This window comes from Anolis carolinensis, chromosome 3, assembly GCF_035594765.1.
Source record: "Anolis carolinensis isolate JA03-04 chromosome 3, rAnoCar3.1.pri, whole genome shotgun sequence".
Lineage (NCBI taxonomy): Eukaryota > Metazoa > Chordata > Lepidosauria > Squamata > Dactyloidae > Anolis > Anolis carolinensis.
Genome location: NC_085843.1, coordinates 152,313,473 through 152,337,241, shown reverse-complemented (window position 1 = coordinate 152,337,241; position 23,769 = coordinate 152,313,473).

The following is a 23,769-nucleotide window of genomic DNA, read 5'->3' as shown; positions in this document are numbered from 1 at the left end:
AAGCTTTCCTGTTTCCTCATGATGTGGCCAAAATACTTCAGCTTTGCTTCTAATAACTACAGTATTATGGTTAAATGTGAGGTCAAGAAAAGTTTTGCACCATGTAAGTATGCACATGAGCATCTATATACCAAGAGATACAGAAACATAAGATAAACATAAACATTACAAGTATAACATTATCTGGGATGATTTATCTTCATTGCAAAAACATATATTGCCTGTCAAAAAACAATGAGGGGCTATTACAATAGCCCTAAAGGAAGCATGTAGTATCATTGTTTCAGCAATTGCTATGTTTTATACTTAACATCTGATATAATAATCAAGGTACCTTCCACATAGTGTTGAATTACACTCTTAGTATTCCCCATCATTTGCTATATTGATTAGGGGCACATACAGTCCTATGAATATTGCAAAGAGTAAAACAGGAGAATAATGTTTGCCTCGGAGTGGTATCCTTTCTATGTTTGGTCAGATAAAATAGGAGGGAGTCATTGTTTTCTAAAATAAAAAAAATATCCACAAAGGGTTCATAAGTTTTTACATGTTTTGTGGTAGATTGATGATTTTTTTTCTTTATCAAAAGATTGCTTTCAGGGAAATTTCAGCCCACTTGTGCTGCATTTCTTCTCTGATTTCCTGGTATTTTTTCTCTACTGCAAAAGAGGATTCATTTTTCTCTCTCAAGACACTATAGAATTCACTTGCAATTATTTTTGATGTTCCTAAGCTATTGTTGTGAAGTGGATGGACAAAGATTCTTGTCAGGTTTTTCCCCCTTCTTTCCCTTTCTTACGTTTCCTAATCATTCTGCAGTCTCATAGGCTAGCCACATTTTATAATATGAAAAAAACGAATGGGAGAAGTTACTTAACCACATGTTTTACTTCATATGAAATGTAGAAAGCTGGTAAAACTAAAGTTGTGCTATCTATTATTTTGCAAAACAAAACATAATTCCCCTCCCCCATCTACACAAACATAAATGAGAAGTCCAAGAACTCTACTCTGCAGAATTTCACTGAAAAGGTATTCTCCTTTAGAAGCAATGTGCGTTATTTTTTATCAATTTGATTGAGAATTTTTAAAATATAGGATCATGTCATTATTATATCATATCTGCTAATATGTTAATTGAAGAAAGCTTTGACATATAACTAAGTGGTTAAAAACCTATGCCAGAATATTTCAGCCTATTTTCCTTCTCCATGCAAAATAGTGTATTCAAGACACATTTAACTGTGTAAATTCTGGAACCTTTTTCATTATGTCCTAACATATTTTTTCAATACATAATTCAATTTTCCCTATGGTCTTGAAACCTTAAGATCCAAGTTTAGAACCCAACAAATGAAAGGGATGATAACTTTGGCCCAATCTGCACTGGCCATTTAATGCACATTTAAAACCAGCATTGAAAAAGCAGTTGCACTGTGCAGATATTTACAAAGGAAATCCTGGAATATGTTTGAAACCTAGACGGTGATTACAAATCCACAGAGTACAGATGCGAACTAAGAACTTTCTTTTATGTGTTTTTGTGCCAGTTTGGTGTCTGGCCAATCACATTAAATGATCAGTATAGATGGGGCCATATTATCATCCCTTTCACTAGATGAGTACACAATTAAGTGTTACAGCCTATAGGGCCTTGTGGATACCTATATGTGCCATGGTCAGTATGATCTTGGTGCTAGTCCAAACTTTTAAATTGCTATCTAAGCTTCTGAACCTGACTTCTAATGCCATCTTCAACACCATGGACTAAAAAATATAGTAAATTTACTATCCCATTGTCATGGGAGTCACAAGTTGCAACTGGTTGAATATTCCTTGAAAATGTGTCATAAAAAACCTTCAGAAATCTCTGCAATTAAAAATAAATATGAAAATTAATTAACAAATAATAACTCTAAGCTATTCAAAGATAATGATCATGAAAAAGTATGGAAAGAGATACAAAAAGATTTACAAAAATGGAACAATTTGTATTTGTCCCTCCTTGGAAGAATGAATGCACTTCCCAAAATGATATGTCTGTTTCAAAAAATTTCCAATCTTGACAAAGGATGCATATTTTAAAGTCTGGAATAAAAATTTGACAAAATGTATGTGGAAAAATAAAAAGCTAGAATAAAAATGAAACACATACAAGATGCGAAAGACAGAGGAGAAATTGCATTACCAAATATGGGACACTATTATGATGCAGCTATATGGACATGGATTAAAGAATGGATTTAAAAAACCTGAAAGATTGTTAACAATTGAAGAGAAGGGTTTAAGACATGGTTGCCATGCAAATTTGATATATGACAAAATGAAATCGGACATTAACTTTAACAATAAAAGAACCTGATAAGGAATTACTTGATAAGAATATGGAATAAATATAAAATACTTTTTTACAATAAATTATCAGAATGGACAAAACCACAAGAGGTGTTTTCACAGTTAAGAATACCAAGGAGAGAACACCAAGGAGAGAATGCCACCTCCCCCCCTTCCCCGGTCACATTTTCCTCTGTATCTTTATCTTTAACCACAAACACAACTTTCTTAATGTTTGTGCAATATCTGTGCTGGCTTCACCTTCTTCTACCCATTTAATATAAATTGCCCATTTCTCTTCAATTACTTCTATTTTGTCCTCCTGTGTACCATCTTGGATTATGCATGCAATAATGTCAAGTCAGTACATATCATGTACACTTGTTCAAAGTGTTTATATTGATAATTACTGCAATTAATTATTTCAAAATTCAGACTTTCTATAAAGAAACAAAATGAAACAATACACATATTTTAAGTTCATTGTGCACAGAAATGAATACTTTTGATGTAAAAAACACAGTCATTAACTTCAAAGAGAAAATTAGATTATTAAATTGTGCTTATACTATGTGATTATTACTCACTTAGGTGTGAGTGTAATGACATAAGGACTTTTTTCTTTTTCTCTCTTCAAAATACAACTGTTTAATTCAAAAGAAAATCATATATCCTCCACAGTTTCTGGTGATAGATATTATTTTCTTTTCAGTGTGTGTGAGCATGTGCATACACATACATATATGTGTGTGTTTGTATACATTACTCAAAAATCAATTGCTATTAATTATACTGTTGTATTATTTTTGTAAACAAAATTTTACAATACATGTCTAATCCTTCAATCCTATAGGCTATTAGTGGTACTTGATAAAGTAGACATAGTTGAGGAGTTGCTGCTTAATTGTCTAGAGCAGCATTTTCCAAACTTTGTTCCATGAAACCCTAGGGTTCCGCAAAAGCATCATAGGGGTTCCATGAAAAACCTTGATAATAACATTTAAAATAGATTTTAAAATAAATCCACATGGGGTCAAGTATTTGATTTACAGTATCTAAAATAGCTATTTTGTACCACAACTATTGCTATCAGGTATGTAGTTACTGGCTTCACATTTTAACATTGTATTTGCCATTTGAATTAGTATAGTTCACACATAGTCAGTTTGTCTGGAATTTTTCTTTCTTGATCAGTTTTTGAGATGAAAGACATTTGGGATATTGGGATATTATTCATAAAATATCAAGAGTAATATTTACTCAAAAACTAGAAATTAGGAAACGTATTTGAATTAGCATAAAATGCTCCAGAATATGTATTTTGATTAAACAAATGAGGAATAGAGTTAGGGCTCCACAGAAAATAAATGTCTTCTGAAGAGTTCCATGGGAAAGTTTGAGAACTGGCAGCCTAGAGTACCCCTAGGAGCTTTGTTATGCCACCAGACAACTTTGTGATTGTAAATGTACCACTAATGTGTAAGGGTTGGATCAGGGGCTGTTTTATAGATTCGAAGCTCTTTTTTTGGTGTACACTTCTCTTTTCCAAAGAGTGCAAAATGACATTGGTCCTAGAGATGGTGCTGTTATTTATCCTCAAATAATTTAGGGGGAAAACATGTAAAACTAAAAGATGAAAATATGCTGGCTGCCCAATTTATTTTCCCCTCAATAGACCCAGGCTGTAGATCAGTGCTACTCAAATGGATCGGTGCTGATATGTGAGCCACTAGCTGCCAGTCTATGGCAAGTTTTCAGGCAGAAAAGAAACAATTGGAGCTAATGAATATAAATATGATACCAGTCTATGGCATGTTATTTGCTTGTTCCACACATCAAATAGAAGCTGTGGGCTAGATCAAAAGGAAACAGAAACAGTTCATGTTAAGAGCTGTACCACCCATATTGATCCTCTTGTTCAGCAGTGTGAGCTAACATAAGGAAGCCACCAACCATTGATCTCCCTTTTGGCTCATATCTGGCTTTGATAGAACTGATGGATTTATTGATAGAAAATAGAACTATGCATCAGTACATTTTCTGTATCCTCAATCATCCCGAGAGCTATGTAGAAATCCTAGATACTTTCGTTATGTAAAATCAAATATTTACATATAATTGAACAGATGTGTCATTTAATCAGCTATAGGATGGAAAAGTGAAAGCTACCATGTGCCATATCCTTGTTTTGCCTGTTTCATAAAAATAGTGAGGTGAGAAGAGGATTAGGGACATGGGTAAAGAGTGCTGGTGAAAGATTCTTATAAGCAGGACAGGGATTTGACAATGACTGAAAGAAGCATGATAACACTTTTGCTGAATATACTCTCTGAGTCTCACCATAGTGACTAATTTACAATTAGTCTTCAACATTTCATCCTGGAACAAGGTGCAGAAGTGCCTAGTCATATTGCAGTCAAAAATCCTAAGACTTACACTCATTCCAATCTGGCTAGTTATGGAACAATAGCAGTTTTGGTAACTTTAGTAAAACACATTTTCCAGAAATTGGAGACAGTGTTATGTTAGACCTCTCAATGACTTTTAAGGCATTGGTGTTTTATTGAGCTATCATTTGTGGATATTATTTGAAGGAAATGTTTTATCTAATCCTTCCTTGAGGATGTATTCAGAAGAATGTGTTCAGCATAAAATTAATAATAATAATAATAATAATAATAATAATAATAATAATAATAATTATTATTATTATTTTTAACCCACCCTCTCTTCCCAAAGAGTCACAGGCTTCCAAACATACAGCATAAAATTGGCAAACATTCAGTGCCATCAAATCAACATTAATACATTTATACATATAGATTATATAGATTAAAAAGGTAAAGGTTTTCCCTGATGTTAAGTCTAATTGTGTCTGACTCTGGGGATTGGTGCTTATCTCCATTTCTAAGCTGAGGAGCCGGCGTTGTCCATAGACATCTCCAGGGTCACATGGCTGGCATGACTGCACGGAGCATTGTTACCTTCCCGCCGGAGCGGTTCCTATTGATCTACTCACATTTGCATGTTTTTGAAATGCTAGGTTGGCAGTTATATAGATTTGAGCAAGATAAAAGACATTGTATAGTAATTTGAATCAAACAGTCAGGTACATGGAACATACAGTCAGGCAATTAAAACTGTGTAAGATATAAAAAATTAGCTCTTCAATAAATAAATTACAATAAAATAGTCATTGTCAGCTTCAGTTCATTTAAAGAGTCAGTGATATTACTCATCCTCCTCTTCGTAAGCAAGAGAGCAAAGGTGGGTTTTCATCTCTTTCTTAAAGGAGTGTAGAGGCTGTTCTAATTTCTTTTGGGAGGGAGTTCCAGAGGGAAGGGGCAACCATAGAGAAGGCTGCTGTCTTGTGGGGACCCTCAAGGTTGTGTGCCTCCCATGCTCTTTAACATATTTACTGGAGCTATTAATTTTGTGCTATATATGAGGTGCGATCCATAAAAAAAGGTTCAAAAGTCACTACAAAACTGTGGGTGTGCTGGCGTTTTGTTTCTAAAGTGCTTCAAAGTATCATTAGTGAAAAATTCATTACTATAACAAGAGTAATGTTTTATTACTTTTTCGTTATAGTAATTGCACATAATTACTATAATTGAGGAAATTTCCAGGGGTCCTTTCTCCTGCATTTTTATAGCTATGACCGATGGCCATCCAGACTCTGTTTAAAAGTTTCCAAAGAAGGAGCTTCCACCACACTCCAAGGCAGAGAGTTCTACTACTGAACAACTCTTACAGTCAGGAAGTTCTTCCTAATGTTCAGGTGGAATCCCCTCTCCTGTATGTGAATCCACTGCTCCAAGTCCTAGTTTCCAGGGCAGCAAAAAATAAGACTGCTCCCACTTCCTTATGACACCCTTTCACATATTTATACATGGCTATCATGTCTCCCCTCAACCTTCTCTTCTGCAGGCTAAACATATCCAGCTCTTTAAGATGTCTCCAAGCCTTTGATCATTTTAGTTGCCCTCCTCTGAATACCTTCCAGCTTGTCAATATCTCATTTGAACTGTGTTGCCCAGAACTGGACACAGTATTCTAGGTGATGTCTAACCAAAGCAGAATAGAGACACTATGACATATCTTTATCTGGATACACCCTTTGATGCAGACCAGCATTTCATTGGCTTTTTAAGCTGCTGCATCACACTGTTGGCTCATGTTCAACTTGTTGTCCATGAAGATTCCAATATCTTTTTTGCATGGACTGTTGTCGAGCCAGGCACCTCCCATTTTGTATCTTTGCATTGCATTTTTTCTGTCTAGGTGTAATACAAAAAGTGGAAATGGGAAGAGGAACAACTTAACTTTGAACTTTGGAATTTCTAAGTTACATAGACTTAAATGGGCAATTTCAAAATGAATACAGCCAAATGGATTCAACCACAATCTAGAAATAATGTTGGGATATTGACGTAATTGCATTGTACATCCTAGGCAAGCAGAAAGAAACTGTTGAAAGGAAGTTTTATCACTGTTCTAGGAATCTAAAAGCATATTTGCCTCGTGCTCCACCCCAGTACTTGCCTGCTTTGCAACTTTAATCCTCGGTGAAATGTCAGAGTACCCCTACGAAATAATACAATTTATGGACAACAATTGATCTGAACACTTCATTACTATTTGATATGTTTTGAACTGGTTTCATTCCACAGGCAAAATGATATCTGATGGGCAAAGAAGTAAACTTCTCAGTGTATGCATAATCTATTCCTGAGTTGTTACTGTGTGTAGGCACCACAGAACGCTAGACAATTAATGAACCTACCTAGAATAAAATTGTGGCACCAAAGAACAGAAGTTGATCTTTTCTAGTCAGTTGTTGTTGCTATAGTTTCCAGGGTGTTGTCTGTTTTATTATATCCACACTGTAGTCTGATTTATGCTGTTGAGGGTTTCTTTTTTTACTTTTCACCATTCCTCTTGGTATATACATATCCGTCATCACATACTGAGTGGAAATTGTATTTGGCCATTTTTGTGCGGTTTGACTTTGATTTAGTATTAGCTTTGCTCTATCTTTTAAACATTTGACAGTATGCATATGGTGTGCATGCTACCAGAATAGTTCTTGTTAATAAACATGTTAATGGAAATAATGTGAAGTCTTCTTTGTAAAATATGGCTGAACACTGCAAACAAAGGAAATGGGAAGCATCTCTCATGCAGTGTTATTTTTAGCATGCCAGGTGTTGGCCCACTTACAGGACAGATTAATGCATCAAAATACAGATGAATCATTATTTTATTAGATGGCTTTATGGTGAAAATACAATGTTTGCTTGTATAACCATTATGAGTTAACTGTGCTTCAACTTTTCTGAGTCAGGAGCAGTCTAAGGCAGAGAAAGATGGGAGATGTTGAAGGGAAATGACATTATGAAATGTTTGTATTTTTTAAAAACCCACAAAAAGCTTTTTGTTAGTTACATTTAGGTTGAAAGAGGGTGTTTATTTCAATTATCTTAATATGAACCTACCATCTAAATTTACATTGTATATTATATGGTGTGGTGCCTTGTTCTTCAACCCAAATGTGAATGGTGTTGATATGTCAACAAGCTGTTTTGACTTTTGGAACTTGGAGGATGTTTGTTTGGAATTTGTTAGAAATACATTTATTTAAATTGAGAAAAATTAATTGGTTTCTCTTCCAGCAGCAGCAGTTATTTTTTCCTACTTAAATCCATTTATTTCTGACAATAACACATAATCATAGTCATCCAGTCATATACTAAAATAAATAATGATTCCAAAAGCCATCCACATTTATTAAGATAGCTGATATTGAAATCCATAAGCAGGTGTAAATTCTCATGATTTCTTAATTGTGTTTATAGAGTTAGTGGAATATATCCAGAATTATTATTACTGCATTAAAGTCCTCTGTAAATTCCACAAAAATGTCACTACTAGTAATACAATTTGGTGGCTAGATTAAACTGAAATAATATTGTTCTCCAGAATTGTGGAGGAACTGAAAATGATTTAAAGTCTTCCACATTCTGAGTTGCAGAAGATGCTCATCAGCATAGTACATGATTGGAATGTTTTCAACTGTGCAGTAGTCCTAAATCATGCATAAGTTCTTGGATATTACTTTTGTTGAAATTGGCTTTCAATGGTATACCTCTGAGAAGAGGAAATAAAAAGAAACACAATTGAATGAAAAGGTCTATTTCACACTTTAATTCAAGGATTAATTGTATAAATGTTTTTTACTTAAACCAAGCTTGAAGAACAGGGCAGAGCAACCCTGCAAAACCAGAATGCAATAGGAAATTCCATTTATCACTGCTCAGCAAAAAAATAAGGGGTCAGCTCATAAGAAAAATACAATGTTAGAGGAAATGATCATGGTCAAAGAGACTAACACTCAGCAAATCTGCAGTTGAATTCTTTTCTGTGGTGTGGTGGTTTGAGCACTGAACTATGAATGTGGAGAGCAGAGTTTGAATCTCTGCTTAACTATGGAAAGCCACTGGACAACCTTGGGAAAGTCACACATTCTTATCCTCAGATGAAGGCAAAGACTAAACCATCTGAACAAATCTTGCCAACAAACCCTCATCATAGGTTTTCTTTAGGATCCTTTTGTTAGAAACAACTTGAAATCACACAACAATAAACCAACTGGATTATAATCCTGAGCCACTTTCTAGCTGTTGTGTGTGATTTTCACATAGGAGTTTCTGGGAAACTTCCCTACAGTAGGGGTGTGCAATTTGGCAAAAACCTGTGCATTTTTCAGTGTTTTCGGCTCCCCCCCCCCATTTCATTTTTAGGGAGCTTCCTGAATTCAGGAGGGGTTTCAGTTTTCAGGCTGAAGAGATTCAGTCCATTGCCGCTAATGGGGAAACTTTAGAGGCAATTTCTCCACCATTTTCAGGCTATCAGAATGAAACTCACCTCACTTGTAGGCCACATTTACTTCTGCAAGCCTGCCAACTTTCAGAATGTTTAACCAATCCACATTTTTTGGAAATTTGTTGTTTTTCTCATAACATTTTTTTAAACCACATGAGGGGATTCTGGGAACTGAAGTCCCAATCGCATGCCACAAGGGGGGAGGAGAATGAACACAGTTAGCCAGGCCTCTGATTGGCTGAGAAAAAAGTGAGAAACACAGAGAAAAACCTCATCTCCCATCATGCCTCGGCAGAGAGCACAAGGCTCCTTCAATGCTTGCTTAGTACAAAATGCTTCTGCAAAAACGAGTTCCCATTTCACAAATTGCTGCCATAGACTCTTGAGATAGAAACACATGCTGGGAGAGCAACTCAAAACAACTAGAGATAGTTTCTTATCACCACCATTTGTCCTTGGAGAGGTTGGAGTGTAGCCGTTTTTCTTTGGCATCTCAGGGGCAACCTCCGACAGTATGGAGAATCTATTTTTTGTTGGTAATAGGGATATAACCGACGGGGTGAGCTAGAAACTTACATTATCAGTTGAAGAGGAGAGTAAATGCTGATTTATATTTGTAGTTGCATTCCTTGGACTCGAAGAGAAAGATAATCTTCGTCTTCTCTTTCTCCTCACTGCAGCTCCCTCTCCCTTCTCTGACTCAAATTTAACAAAACAAAATTGTCAATATCTACAAAGCCCCCAAAACAAAACAAGTAAATAAGATTAAAAGCAGGAGCGCTCAGCTGACGCAGCCTGCCTCGGCTCACACCAACCGGAAGTTATCGTCGAGTTCCCATTTGCCTCAAACGGGCATGGGGGGAGGTGGGCCTTCGGGAAGCGATGGAGGAGGCTGCTGGTGAAGAAAGTAAAGGAGGAAGAGCAGCTGTTTTCAAAAACAGAACTGTGCACAGCCCTTCCCTAAAGTAACAAGGCTTCTGGTTAAGAAAGTCTGGGAGAATATTTCAGATAATAGGTTTTATGGATGTGATGGCAAGTGTCCAGATGGTGATTTTCAGCTGCTTTCATCTTTGTACGTTAACTGGTTTTGATGAAGTATTGATATGACACATAATCTGGAAATGTTGTCATAATGATGACAATGACAGCAACAATTCTTTCATATTTGTTTCTCAGCCTCAGCCTATTGTATAGGGTTTGTTGTGACATATATTTATTTGGCTACATTCTCTCACCAGCTTCAAATGAATTAAATTATACAGTTTATAAATGGCTTCCAATGGCATTTTCTATTTTTAGGTCATAGGAAATTTGCACACTTACACACTCTGTCCCTTCACCCCACAGCCATACCTGAATATAATATTACTGAATTATAACATAGGTTGTTATGAGAATAACAAAATGGATGTGCCCTCTCTCTTTCATAAGCATGCACACACACACACACACACACACACACACACACACACATGTTACTGTTTATAAATAAAATGACCTGAACATTTTAGCATGTTGTTTCTCTGAACACTTGCATGTACATAGCATCTCTAGGCCAATAATGTCTGTTTTGGCTGGCAATATTAACTAGGATCTCATTTTTGTGTATTTCGCAGTCTAATGCCCAGATATCCTTTCAGGTGAAGTACTCGTATGAGACCCTGAGGACCTTTGTATGCAAAGCTTGTGCTCCGGTTACAGCTCTCCAGCCACCTGTGATATTACACTGCTCACATGAATAAACGGCTCAGGTGAGTAGGGATTTTTTTTCTTCTTAATATATTGCATGAACCAGTTTTTACAGTAGCTGGAATGTCTGTTCCCTTTTCTGGTGAGTTGTGAAATCAAAACTAAGCCAGAAAATGCAGAATACTGTTTTTCCACCAAGAACTGCAATTGATTCATGGCATCTCTGAGACTGCTTTACTGCTGGTTCACCTAATGTAACTGGAATCCTTCTATCAGGGGATAATATGGCAGTGGCATAGTTTGCCTAATGTATGTTTTGTGAAATAGGAGAAATGATTTAGAACCTATGTGGTTATTGTTCTAAACTCTGTATCCTTGTTGTTTTTTAATCAGTGATACACATCAAAGCTATAGCCCGGCAGATAGTCAAGCAACTGAACAGTCACAACTTTTCTAGAACTCAAGAAAAAGAATATTTTTTGTATAATTGTCCATCTACTCATATGCCCTTTTGAATGTACCCTGTTTTGACAACATTTATATGATCTTTAAAGGCTTATCACTGGGAGATAGTTAAGCATATCCTTTTACAGCAGTGTGGACACTGCAGAGAATCCTTCTTGACTCAGTGATGGCTACAGTAGATGTAATATCACCTAGATATCCACCACGAGGCCCATAATTTGATCCAGAAGACAAGGTGGCATTGGTAGTATGAATATCTTTGCTAAACTCATCAAATTTTATTGAACCACATTGAAAAATTGTGATAGGAGGACAATCCTTTCACATCTTCTCAGAAGATGAAACGTACAAGACCTACGGAATCTGGATCTACATTGCCCTATATCTCAGGATCAGATTCCAGATTACTTACTTATCCCAGATTACCTGGCAGTGTTGACTCATATAATCCAGTTCAAAGCAGATAATCTGGAATCAGATCCTGGGATATAGAGCAGTGTAGATTCATCCTTAGAAAGAGAGATGGGGTGAGATGGAGAAATACAAACAGGCAGGCAGCAATTAGGCTCATCAGGAAACAATGAGATTTTTGCTTTGCTAATCACCCTCTGGTGGCTCAGTGTGTTAAAGCGCTGAGCTGCTGAACTTGCAGACCGAAAGGTCCCAGGTTCAAATCCGGGGAGCGGAGTGAGCGCCCGCTGTTAGCTCCAGCTTCTGCCAACCTAGCAGTTCAAAAACATGCCAATATGAGTAGATCAATAGGTACCGCTCTGGCGTGAAGGTAACAGCGTTCCATGCAGTCATGCCGGCCACATGACCTTGGAGGTGTCTACGGACAACGCCGACTCTTCGGCTTAGAAATGAAGATGAGCACCAACCCCCAGAGTCAGACACGACTGGACTTAACATCAGGGGAAACCTTTACCTTTACCTTTTAATCACCCACTGCTTGCTCAGTGTGTAACTAAGGAGAAGATAGAAAAGCAGAAGAGCTTATTCACAACTGTTCTGTCAGGACCAATGCAAAAAAATAATAATCCTGTTTTCCCATCATTATGACTTTTAAAGAATTGGCACTATATTATGTGATCTGTTTTTTTTGGGCATTTATCAACATTGCTTACATGTAAAACTTTATATCTGTCTATCCTTTTTAGATATATGTTGTTTTTTACTCTTAAAGCCCTACATGGTTTGGGTCCAGGCTACCTACAGGATTGTCTTCTTCTGTACAATGCATGGGCACTTAGGTCCTCTAGGATGCCCCATCTACTCCAACCAGTCAGAACCCAATGACAAACTGTCACCCAGATGATATTTCATTGGCTGCCCCAGGAATGTGGAATGACCTGCTGGAAGTGCTCTAACAACTAAATCAGCTGGCAGAATTCAAGACCTATCTCGTCCTGCAACCCTACCCAATTGGTGAATTTTAATCAGCATTTTACCAATGCATCTTGTTATATGTATTTTAATAGTGTTGTGTTTTATCATTTTGTTTTAACCATGCTGTATCATACCTCAAGTCACAAGGAGACAGGTGAATTATGATTATGATTATTTTGTCAATTCTAAAACTCAACATATTGCTCTGGCAGTGATACTATTTCTACAGTCTCAGAAAAAAAATCAATGACACTTAGTTTTGTGTTTTTGTATAATTAGTGTGGTTATGACTCAGGCTGTGAGGCTGAGAATGAAGCAAGACTGGGGTTTTCTTAGCACAGAAAAATCTAGAGCCTCATATATGTACACGATCTGGCATTTAATCTTCATGCAAGTGATCCAGAGTGTATTAGCATTGCAGCTGAGACCACTGATATCCATTGACGTCTGCCTTTTTCAGTTTTACTCTGTTACATGTATGGGAGATATATTTACAAAGAAAGGTGGTTTATCCTTTTGTGCTTATTGGCTTTCCAAATCATTTTCTCAAGGCGCTGCTGTAAGAATCTATTAGCTGTTTCACAACTTAATGTGCCACTTAGTGTCGGCTTAACAGATTTTCTATTATCTTCTTTGTATTGCCAACAGTAACACACATGCAAAAGGCAAGTGAAGCAGATCATAAAAAGATGCCAAAGGGGGGGAAAGGAGCATTTCTTTTGTGAGTCCAGAATCCTATTCTCCAGGTTACTGGAAATGTCATTTAACTTTCCCTGTTTAATGTGGCAACCACACAGGACGTTGATAAGCCCAGCAGCTTTGGCAAGCCTTTGTGACAGCTTGTCAAGCCTCAGGCAAAGGCGCACAGTTTCTCCTTCTGATAATTAATAATTAACTGTTAGACATCCATTTTTAATGAATGATTGTTTTGAATTCACTTGTATTTAAAGGGGGAAAGACTCGATTTATTTGTGTTTAAAGCAAAGATGTTTGGGGAGAAAGAAGTATGAGTCACACCTGTCCTTTCAAAACCTACCACATAAAAACCCAAAGGAAATACACAAACTGTGATCCCTCCCCAAATAATAATACTTCAATCACAAAAAAATCTCATGAAATTACTTTTATGAAGACAGATTTATTATGATGATTTTATTATTTAAATTGAAGTCCTGGTTTTTGCAGAAACTCTAAAAATAGCTGAGGAAATAACATCACCATGTTCAAAAAGTTGTCTAGAACAAGTCAACGTAGTAAAAATAAAAATAAAATGTATAAAATTCAAAAATTCAAAGAAGAAAACAAGATCATTCTTAATGTGGTGGACAAGATTATTGAAGACATGAATTATCTCGAGCCCTTTATGTCTACTAAAGGCAACCATTAGCTGAATAGGTAAGGGAAATTGAGAATGGTAAATGCCTCACAGCAGCAAAGAAAAGTTTCATCCTATTTAAAAGAGGGTGTGATGAGGCCTTAATTGAAGGGGGGGGCACAAGCCTCTTCCCTCAGCCCAATTTCATTAGAGTACTACCAGTCAGGTTCTGGACTGCTTAAGTCAACATGATGTGCAGTTTCAACATTAGAAATATTTCTGGAGACTGAGGTTCAAACACCTGCTCAGCCATGGGAACCCATTGAATGGCCTCAGGGAAGTCATAGTCACTCATCCTCAAAAGAAGGCAAAGGCTAACAAATCTTCAGTGGGTTTCCAGTGGGTGTCCATTGCTCAGCAGGGAACAAGCCCTGTGATAGGTTTCCCTTAGGCTTGAAAGCATGAAACAAGAAGTGGAACATGTGGTGACCTCTCAGCTTTAGGGGTTACTAGATGAAATGGATTATCTATATCCATTTGAATCAGGCTTCAGCCCTAAAACAGCCAAACTGGATAGGATAGGTGTGTCTGTGCTGGTTCTACTGGTTCCTCTCTGGAGAATGGGATACATCTGTTCTACAGAGGTTTTATTCTTGGAGGGAAACTCATGTCCCATCCAGACAGCCCATATCCAAACAACGCCTCCAGTTAAAAAGGAATTCCTTCGGAATAACGTTGGTTATTCCAAATGAATTATATACCCCATTAAATCATTACATCTACGGGTCTAATGGGGTATTGGGCCTGTGGGGACTCACCCCCAGGTAGTTCCAGGTCTAACCAGCTGAAAATACCCGGGGGTGAGTGAGTACCCATTTGCCACCCCAAATTGTTTGGGCTCCTGGAGCCCAAAGGTCTGGGATGGTGCCCAAACCCTACCCCCAGCCCTCCTAAACAACCTGCCATTAAGGTACTCTTCAGTCCTCCTGACACATAGAAATTACATGCCAGGAAACGGGGGGGGGGGTGTTCTTTTCCCCTCATCTCCTGGTGCATCATATCTACATGCCAGGGGGAAAGATGGAGTACCTTAATGGCAGCCGGGTATGTTTTTAAAATGTTCATTGTTTGGAGGGTCTTCTGGTTGGCTGCATTCCATCCCGGTAGTTACCGGGATGATATGTAACTGCCCTCCTTAGGAAAGCCCAGGTTTTTTGGGAGGAATGGGAATCTGAAGCAAAGCAGGTTTCTTAAACCTGCTTTGGTGTGGATTTTGGCGCTGTTTGGAAGTGCCCTCAGAAGATGTTGCCGGTGATTCATGTTCTATCCTCAGGCTGCTGCCCTGTGGGCTTTTTGAGAATCCAGTTTTCTCCACCATGCTATGTAACATCTACGTGAAACTGCTGAGAAAGATCACCTGGAGTTTTGGAGTTCAGTGCCATGAGTATGCTGATGACACCCATTTCTATCTCTAATATCCATCTAACTCCAGGGAAGCTGTTACAGTGATAAGCCAGTGTCTGTTGTTTGTCATTAATTGACTGAAAGAGGACATAACATTGAAACAGAAATAAATTAGTTGGGAGGCAGATCAGGAAAACTGGTTTCAAGCTGTGCTCCATGAGGTTACACTCTCCCTAAAATTTCAGATTTGCAACTCGGCATACTCCTGGCTCAGATCTGAGATTGGATGCCCAGTTTCAGCAGTGGCCAGGAATGTCTTTGTAGAATCTAAACTAGTGTGCCAGCATTGCTTGTTCCTTGAGACATTAGAATTGGCTACAATTATATTCCTATTGGATTACTGTAATATGATATATGTAAGGCTATTTGGAAACTGATTGGAAGCTTAGCAAGTTCAAAATGCAGCTACAAGACTGTTGACTGGAACTAGTGTACGACCCCCCCCCACCCTCGACTACAAGTCTCTTTCCAGAGATAATTCAAAATGCAGGTTATGCACTATAAAGCCTTATATGGCTCAAGTCTACACTATCTGAAAGGCTACATTTTGTTGTATAGATCCATCTCAATTTTAAGATCTTTTGGAGAAAGATTTCTCCAAGTCCTACCACTATTCCAGTACATTTGGTCTTCTCAGTGCCTGCTCCCAGATTGCACTATTCCATGACGTGGGGGGGGGGGGGTTGGTTGTCCCTTCCCTCCTTTGCTCTTGTCAGCAATTCAAGATCTTCTTATTCAGGCAGGCATTCAGGTTAAAAGACATGTAATAGAAAGGTGGTTTTGTGGGTTTCTAAATCTTTTTTTATGGGTCATGTCTTCATATTGTTTTCTGCTTCTAATTAAATTGCAATATAATTCTCTTTTTTTAAAAAAAAATCACGTGTATAAATCATGTGTTAACAGCTTTTAAAATGCTGTAGGCTGTCTTGAATCCAGCATAGGGAAAATGGCATGATATAAATCAATCAAATGAAGAAACCAACAAATAAATAACTTATTAGCAATAACCTTACCAACCCCTTAATTATTATTGCCTAAAGGGGGAAGTTGACAGTTGACTGGAGGAAACTTGTTTGAAGCTGTTCCACATTGGGGGTGCAGCAGGGAGAGGGATAATTACAATGTGTTCAGATGGGTAGGGATAAGTAGTGAGGGGTGAAAATCTTCATCATAGTCAGTGCTGGCCAGGGTGATATTTTACCTTGTGATAGCAGAAATAAAGATTTTGGAAGTTTGTCTTAGCAGCTGCTATCAAAATCCATGGAGAACCTAGAAGACTGAAGCTGCTGCCCACTGTTTTTATCTTAAAATTGCATCTTTCTTAGAGATATAAAACTTCTGGAAATATTGAAGTCACAGGAGAGGATTTTTTATCCATGTTGTCCTATGGGGAAGCCTTCTTTAAAAGGAGAAGATAGAAATATAAGCAATGCTTTCTTTGCACACCATAGTTTACTTTGATATTTCAGCTACATAAATGCTTTATTTGTAACTTTGTATACTGTAACGTTTGATATATTTATGGGGGGGGGGGTTTAAAGCAAGTTTTAAAAACCTTTCTTCTGTTTATGCAAAGTTGTCAATACATTCTAAACTTGAGGAAGAGCAAACAAACCATCCTGCCCTCTGCCATTATAATTCAGGTTGAACTAAATTATATGGTCACTGTGGATTCATATAATACAGTTTAACTGCATTGAACTGAGGCCCCATCTACGCTGCCACATAATGCAGATTCAGAATGCCGATTAACTGCACTTCACTGGATTTTATGGCAATGTAGACTCAAATAATCCAGTTCAATGAAGTTTAATCTGCATTATACGAGTCTACAGTCAGAATATAATCCAGTTCAAACTATATTATATGACAGTGTAGATGGGGTCTGAATTATATTGTCATATAATAGAGAAATGCACTTGGAAAGGTGCACTTCTCAGACACAGAGCTTTTTCTATTTCTGCCCCTGCCTTATGGAATGCCTTGCTGCCCTATATGAGAGCCATGTGTGAATTAGGGCCTTTTACCCTAGCACTCAAGACCTGGCTCTTTACTAGAGCTTTTAATCTATGTTAATTTTATCAATATTTGTATGTATATATTTTTATCCTTTACAATTTTATCTTGTAAATCGCCTAGAGCATCTTGGATGGAGGGCGATTAATAAGTAATTAAATGATGATGATGATGATAATACAGTTCAATCTGCATTATAATGACAGAATACAAGTGGCCTTCGTTTCTGACATCTGAGAATTGTCCAGATGAAAGATAGTAGTTACAATATGCTCTGCATTGGTGAGACCTCATTGGTGTAGTTCTGGGCACAACTATTAAAAAGAACATTGTCAAGTTGAAACATGTCTAGATCAAAACAATGAAGACGTTAAAAGTTCTAGCAAGAGAAGAGAGTCGAACAGGTGTCATTATAGTCATCCTTAAATATTTGAAGGAATATAGCATAGAAGATAGAGCAAGCTTTTTCTGTAGCTTCAGAGACAAGAACACAAATCAAAGATCTTAAATTATATTTTAAAAATCAGCTAAACATTATGAAGAACTTATCATCCCTAATGGAAGAAGTTCAATTAGGGGTTTTGTAGATTGTGTTATATAGATTTTGTGTGTATAATTTTATATTGTTTTAAAGGTTCATGTTGTTGCACCCCTAGACTGCAGACATACCTCTAAACCATCCTGGAGCCCCAGATTATAAGTAAAGCAAGTTGTTTATTGAAGAATATATTTAAGCAATAGCAAATCAAAGTTCAAAGTCAATGGAACAAGATTTTAGTCCATCAGGTACAAGATACTCCCACAACTCCCAGAAGACATCAAAATTAGTCCAAGAAACAGGAACAAAACTGGAACAAATAACAAGATCTTTGACTGGAACAAGGAATCCAAACTGCAAAACTTTCAGGAACAATGACTGCATAATCCAAAATTCCCCAAGAGCAAAAAAAAAACAAGGACTGAGACAAAACTCAAGATACAAGGTTACATGAACAAGGCTTGAAAACCCACAGGAACAAGGAACAGGATTCTATGAGTCCATGAACAGGGACCACGCTCAATGAGCAAAGTTACAACCTCTGAACATCCCTTTCAGAAGCAGTTTCTCTTAAAGCTGAAATCAAGGCCGCTTTCTGTGAGGTTTATTCAAAACCTTTTCTCATTAACAACCTTTTGCTTCATCTCCAACCCTCCTTTTCTTGTCTCTGTTGACATATAACTTTCTTTCTATCAACTTCGTTAGTCTTATCACAAATGAAATGCCCATCTGGCAAGGGAAGGTTTGACCTTGCTTCTCCCAAGGAATGCGGTTCAAGCTGCCTGCTTTAAACCATTGTATTCTTGTTCCCAGAATCTTCAGAGACAAACTCTGGCTGGCCAGGAACAACATCAACTCTAGCTTCATGGGAATCCTAGGCCCCAACCCAGATTCATCTGATAGGTCAGGTGCAGGCACAATCACAGGCTGAACAGGACCAATCTCAGGCTTACCTGACAGCTCAGGAGCAGGTTGGGATACAACACATGTACCTATTGTATTCTGTGTGTATGCACTATTGAGTACTTTGTGAGCCACCCCAAGTCCCCTCAGGGAGATGGTGGCAGGACAGAAAAAAAGTTTATTATTTTCATGATAATAAGAACTATTTTTACAGTGGAACAGGCTGTCATGGTGACTTGTGGAATTCTTTCTCTAGAAGTTTTAAGCAGAGGTTTGATGTTCATGTGTCAGGGATTCTTTGGCTATGTTAAGTTGTGTATGGCAGGGTATTGGACTAACTAGTTCTTATTATCCCTTCCAAATTTATGATTCAATGATGCTAAACCTAGGACAAATGGAAACATAAAATGAAGTGCATTATTTGAGCGGAAACAGCCTTGATCATACTTTCAAGGGCTAAGAAAGTAGCATAGAGCAATATAAAAGATTGCTTAGCTTTGAAAATCTTCGAACTCTTCAATAATACACTGTCATCACAAGTAACAAGGCTGCCCTTCCTCTCTGTATGCTCCTGTCATGAAGATGGCAGTTTCCAGGAGGTGCAGAAACATATTGTTCCAGTCTCATACAGAGAGATGCTCCATAGTACAGCAGACACAGAAACTACCCTTTTATAACTCTACAGTGTGACTTCAGTATAAGATGTCATGCTATGCAATTCCTGACATTCTGAGTAAGCAAAACTTTGGCTTTTTTCTTACCATACAATTATAGTACTATGATACCATTTTACCTGCCATGGCTCCATACAATGTAAAGATGAAACCCCCAGTTTGGTGAGTTTAAAAATAAGTAATGGCAGAGTACTTTGGCTGAGAATTAGAAATACCCCTCTCTAAACTGCCAATCCCAGGTTCCCATAGGCTGGAACCATAGCAGTTAATGTGGGATCATAGTGCTATAATTGTGTGAAATGCAAGTACTTTTGTAAAAGAATGCATTTTTCTGAGACCTTCATAGCCCTAACCTTCCCCAATTCTGCTTTGTCACTCTTTGACAACAACTACGATTGTCTTAGAATCATGTTGTCAGTGAAGGCTTTTCTCCTAAATGCCCTCAATTAATATGCATTGTGACAGAGTTTTGTCCAACTAAGCTGTCAGTTTGAACATTTTAAGGACGAGTCTGTAGTGCTTGTGTTCCATCAAGCTGAATGTGGCATACCAGACATGAGTGATGGCTAATCACCATCTAGACAAGCCAGTTTCTGTTGCTTAGATAGGACTTCAAAAATAAGAGAATTGTCATGCTCCTAGCAGGTCACAATGTACAGCTGATGGACTGTATTCAATTTGTTAGGATGCTAGTTTTCTACTTCTACAAATCTTATAAAATTATCTGTGTGCCTCTGTCAACAAATAACCCAGTACCTAATTTTCGGGGATATTCAGAACTGGGGCATATTGAATCTGGTCTTTTCTGTTTCTGAAATGTTACAACACACATTGGCATCAATTCCGTTCCTAGTTCTAGACAAGATAAATCCATTGAATCAGTAGGACTTACCAATGTGTAAACAACAGTTGAATCAATGAGCCTATTGTATTTTGGGCTAACCAACAGAATTCAAGTGTATGTTTTTCCATTTCCATTTATGAATGCCAAGTCATTCGTATTCACATAAATAAATACAATATGTAAAAGAGCAACATATCAAACATTATAAAAGTACTATGTAAAACAACTGGCATATGAATCTTGCCTACTAAAAATCAATACCATTAAGATACAATCAAAGATAAAATTCTTTAGTTAAGAGCATCCCCATGGCAATCAAATGTAATACCAGCAATACATTTAGGCTGAATTTTGATTGGATTCAAGTGTATGGGTATTTGCTGTAGATTCAGTAGAATCTTCTAAAGCAAAGCTGTGACCAACCAAACCAAGCCATTCAGTTTCCTTTTATCCTTTTATCTAGCAGATATATGTTATGCCCGACATATCCATTTCTTTTTTTCTTGAGCTTTTTTTGAGTCATGAATGTAAGGAAGTGATTAATTGGACCACTGATATCTTGTTGCTAATAGTCACTGCCTTTAGCTCAAGACCTTATCACTCTACACAGCTATGGTGTTATGATTCTCCTCTAACTGCCACATGTTTCCATCCTACCCAATTTATCCTATTGACACTATTAATGGATGGAAAATGTTCCTCTTCCTGTATCTCCCAGAATACTCTAAAATCTGCTGTGAAAGGCGAAGAACTTTTCAAAAAGAGAGAAGAAAAGGTAAGCTTCTCCATGAGAAGTCTACTCATGTAATGCTGGATTTTGTCAGGACCCAGGCTGCAGAGCACCAATAACCATATGCAGAGGCCAGAATCTATCTAATATCTTTATTTAAGGAATATATAAAGTCAATAAAAACAAGTGTAGAATATAGTTCAGAAGTAGACCTTTCAGGAAAGGTCAAATATAGTCCAGGAAAACAATGTCCAATATATGATATTAAAGCCCAAAGTTATAATCCACTTCACCGAAACACACACTATTTGGCAAGCAATAGTGTGGGGAACTGTCCATAGTCTTTGAGGCTTAAGGTAAATCCGAAGGAATGGAAAACAAGGCTGGAATCCGAGAAGCAGGGTCCGTGGTTTAAAACGCAAGGCAAGGCAAGACTTGAGACTTGGCAAGGTCCAACTTGAAACAAGGCATACGTGGTACAAGAACTGAGTCCATAGAAATCCGTGGAACAAGGCAGGGCTGGGAACTTGATTCAGGAGCTGGGAACTGGAGTACGAAGTCTACACACGCTCTCACTCCACGAGCTGACGAATTGACTCCGCAAGGGTTCCTCCGAGAGCAAACACCTAAATAGGATCTTGTTTTCCCGCCAAGGAACACTTTCTCTGGGGAACAAGAACCGAAACCTATACTGTGTCCAGATGCTTGACTCCTTAAAGTTTCCCAAGGGAAGCAGACTTAATCAGCTAATTGTCTGGCAGCTATCCTGGCGCTCCGGCGAGTCGCCTCGCGAGCGCCTCTTTGTTGATTATAATAATTTCGGCGAGAAAATGGGGGAGATTTCTGCTCAAGGCTTGTTTGGCTGACTTCTGGAGGGCAAATATCCTGCAGGTGCAAGGGCTCCAATTCTGGTTGAAACGGTGGGAAATCCAAGTTTTCCTCTTCATCTGTCACAATAATACTAGGAACAGGACTACATGGCCCATGAGACATCACAGATTTAGCCCCGATTCAAATCCAACCCATTGCATCAATAAAAAGGAATATAAGGACAAAACCTTTGTTGTAATTTGTACTTGTTTCAGATATAAAAATTCTTTTTAACAAAGACAAACCAGTATCTATGCAGTTTTTGAAATGGACAGCCAGGATTTTGCATTACTTGGGAAAAGCTAAGCCTGCCTACATCACAGAACTTTGAAGTTGACTTCTCTCTTCCCATCATACACACGCAAAATGTGTCTTTCTAGTATGTTAGCCTGGCATAGTCTGTAGGAAAATTTGAAAACTGAATTATATTATATTTTCAGGATTCTATTTTCAACAAGCAATGCTAAGAAGGGGTAGGAAGAATGTTTCAAGATAAAAGAAATGCAAGACCAACCGGGCTATTCTAATAAATCTGAATTGGTAAATGTTGTTTGTTTCCAGGCTTATACTTCAGTTAGTCACAGTGGCACTAGCTGTAATGACAACAATGTGTTGAATGTTTATTTGAAGCAGAGCAGTTGAAAAGATCTTCTGTCTTCTAAACATAACAAATGGAAAACAAAACAAAACAAAGTTCTCCATAGAGTCACTGCATAAAACATTATAACACCACTTTGAGAGAATGATTGCCATATTTTAATATAGAACAAAATCCTGGAAATAATAAACCCTCCATAAAGACAGTTAAGCTAGTGACCATTACTATGTTTTGTAGCAACAAGTCCTTGAATTATTTGAAGAAGAATTTTGTTGTCAGTCAAGACTGTTCATCAGTTTCATTACATGGAATAACAGTACAGATGGAAGGCAACTAAAAAGTCCTCTGCTCCAACCCTAGGAAATTGAAAAACTGATATTACCAACCCTTCCTTTCCCCAGGTCTTGCTACTTTGTCCTTTAATCATTGTATTTTATTTTCCTTCCACCATAACAGTAGTCATTTTCTAGGTATTCCGGTACCTTTGCTGCTAATGCCACATTTGTGATCTATTTTCCCATCTTAACATTTTTACTGTCTACCTCACTGCCAAAAGTATGCAAGACTTCTCATCTCTAAATACTCCCTGCCATCATATCTGACCTTTTATTTCCCTCTTGAAAACTATAGAGTTTCTCTTCATTCTCTTGGCATAAAAAAAAGAATATTTGTGTACATTCCATGATATCAAATCAATACATCCATTGGCCAGAAAAGAATGGAACCAAGGTCAGGTGTTTATTTTTTTAACAAATAAGACTCATGGCATGCCGAATATCTGAATTCCCCATTTATTGATACATTCTAATTGTGAATCAATGGAAAGTGAGATCTTAAAGCAAGAAGGAATAGAACTGATTCACAATGGTGACAGTAATGATTATTCATGGAGGATGTATTTGACCTGCCCTGGTTTCAAAGCTGTACTTCATGAATCCTTGCAAGGCATTTAACATTTATAAAGATTTCTAATATGATCAAAGCCTCTGAAAATGTAGAAAAAAAACCAGCTTGTATATGTTAAAATTAAAAGAGAGCGGCATAATAAAACGGAG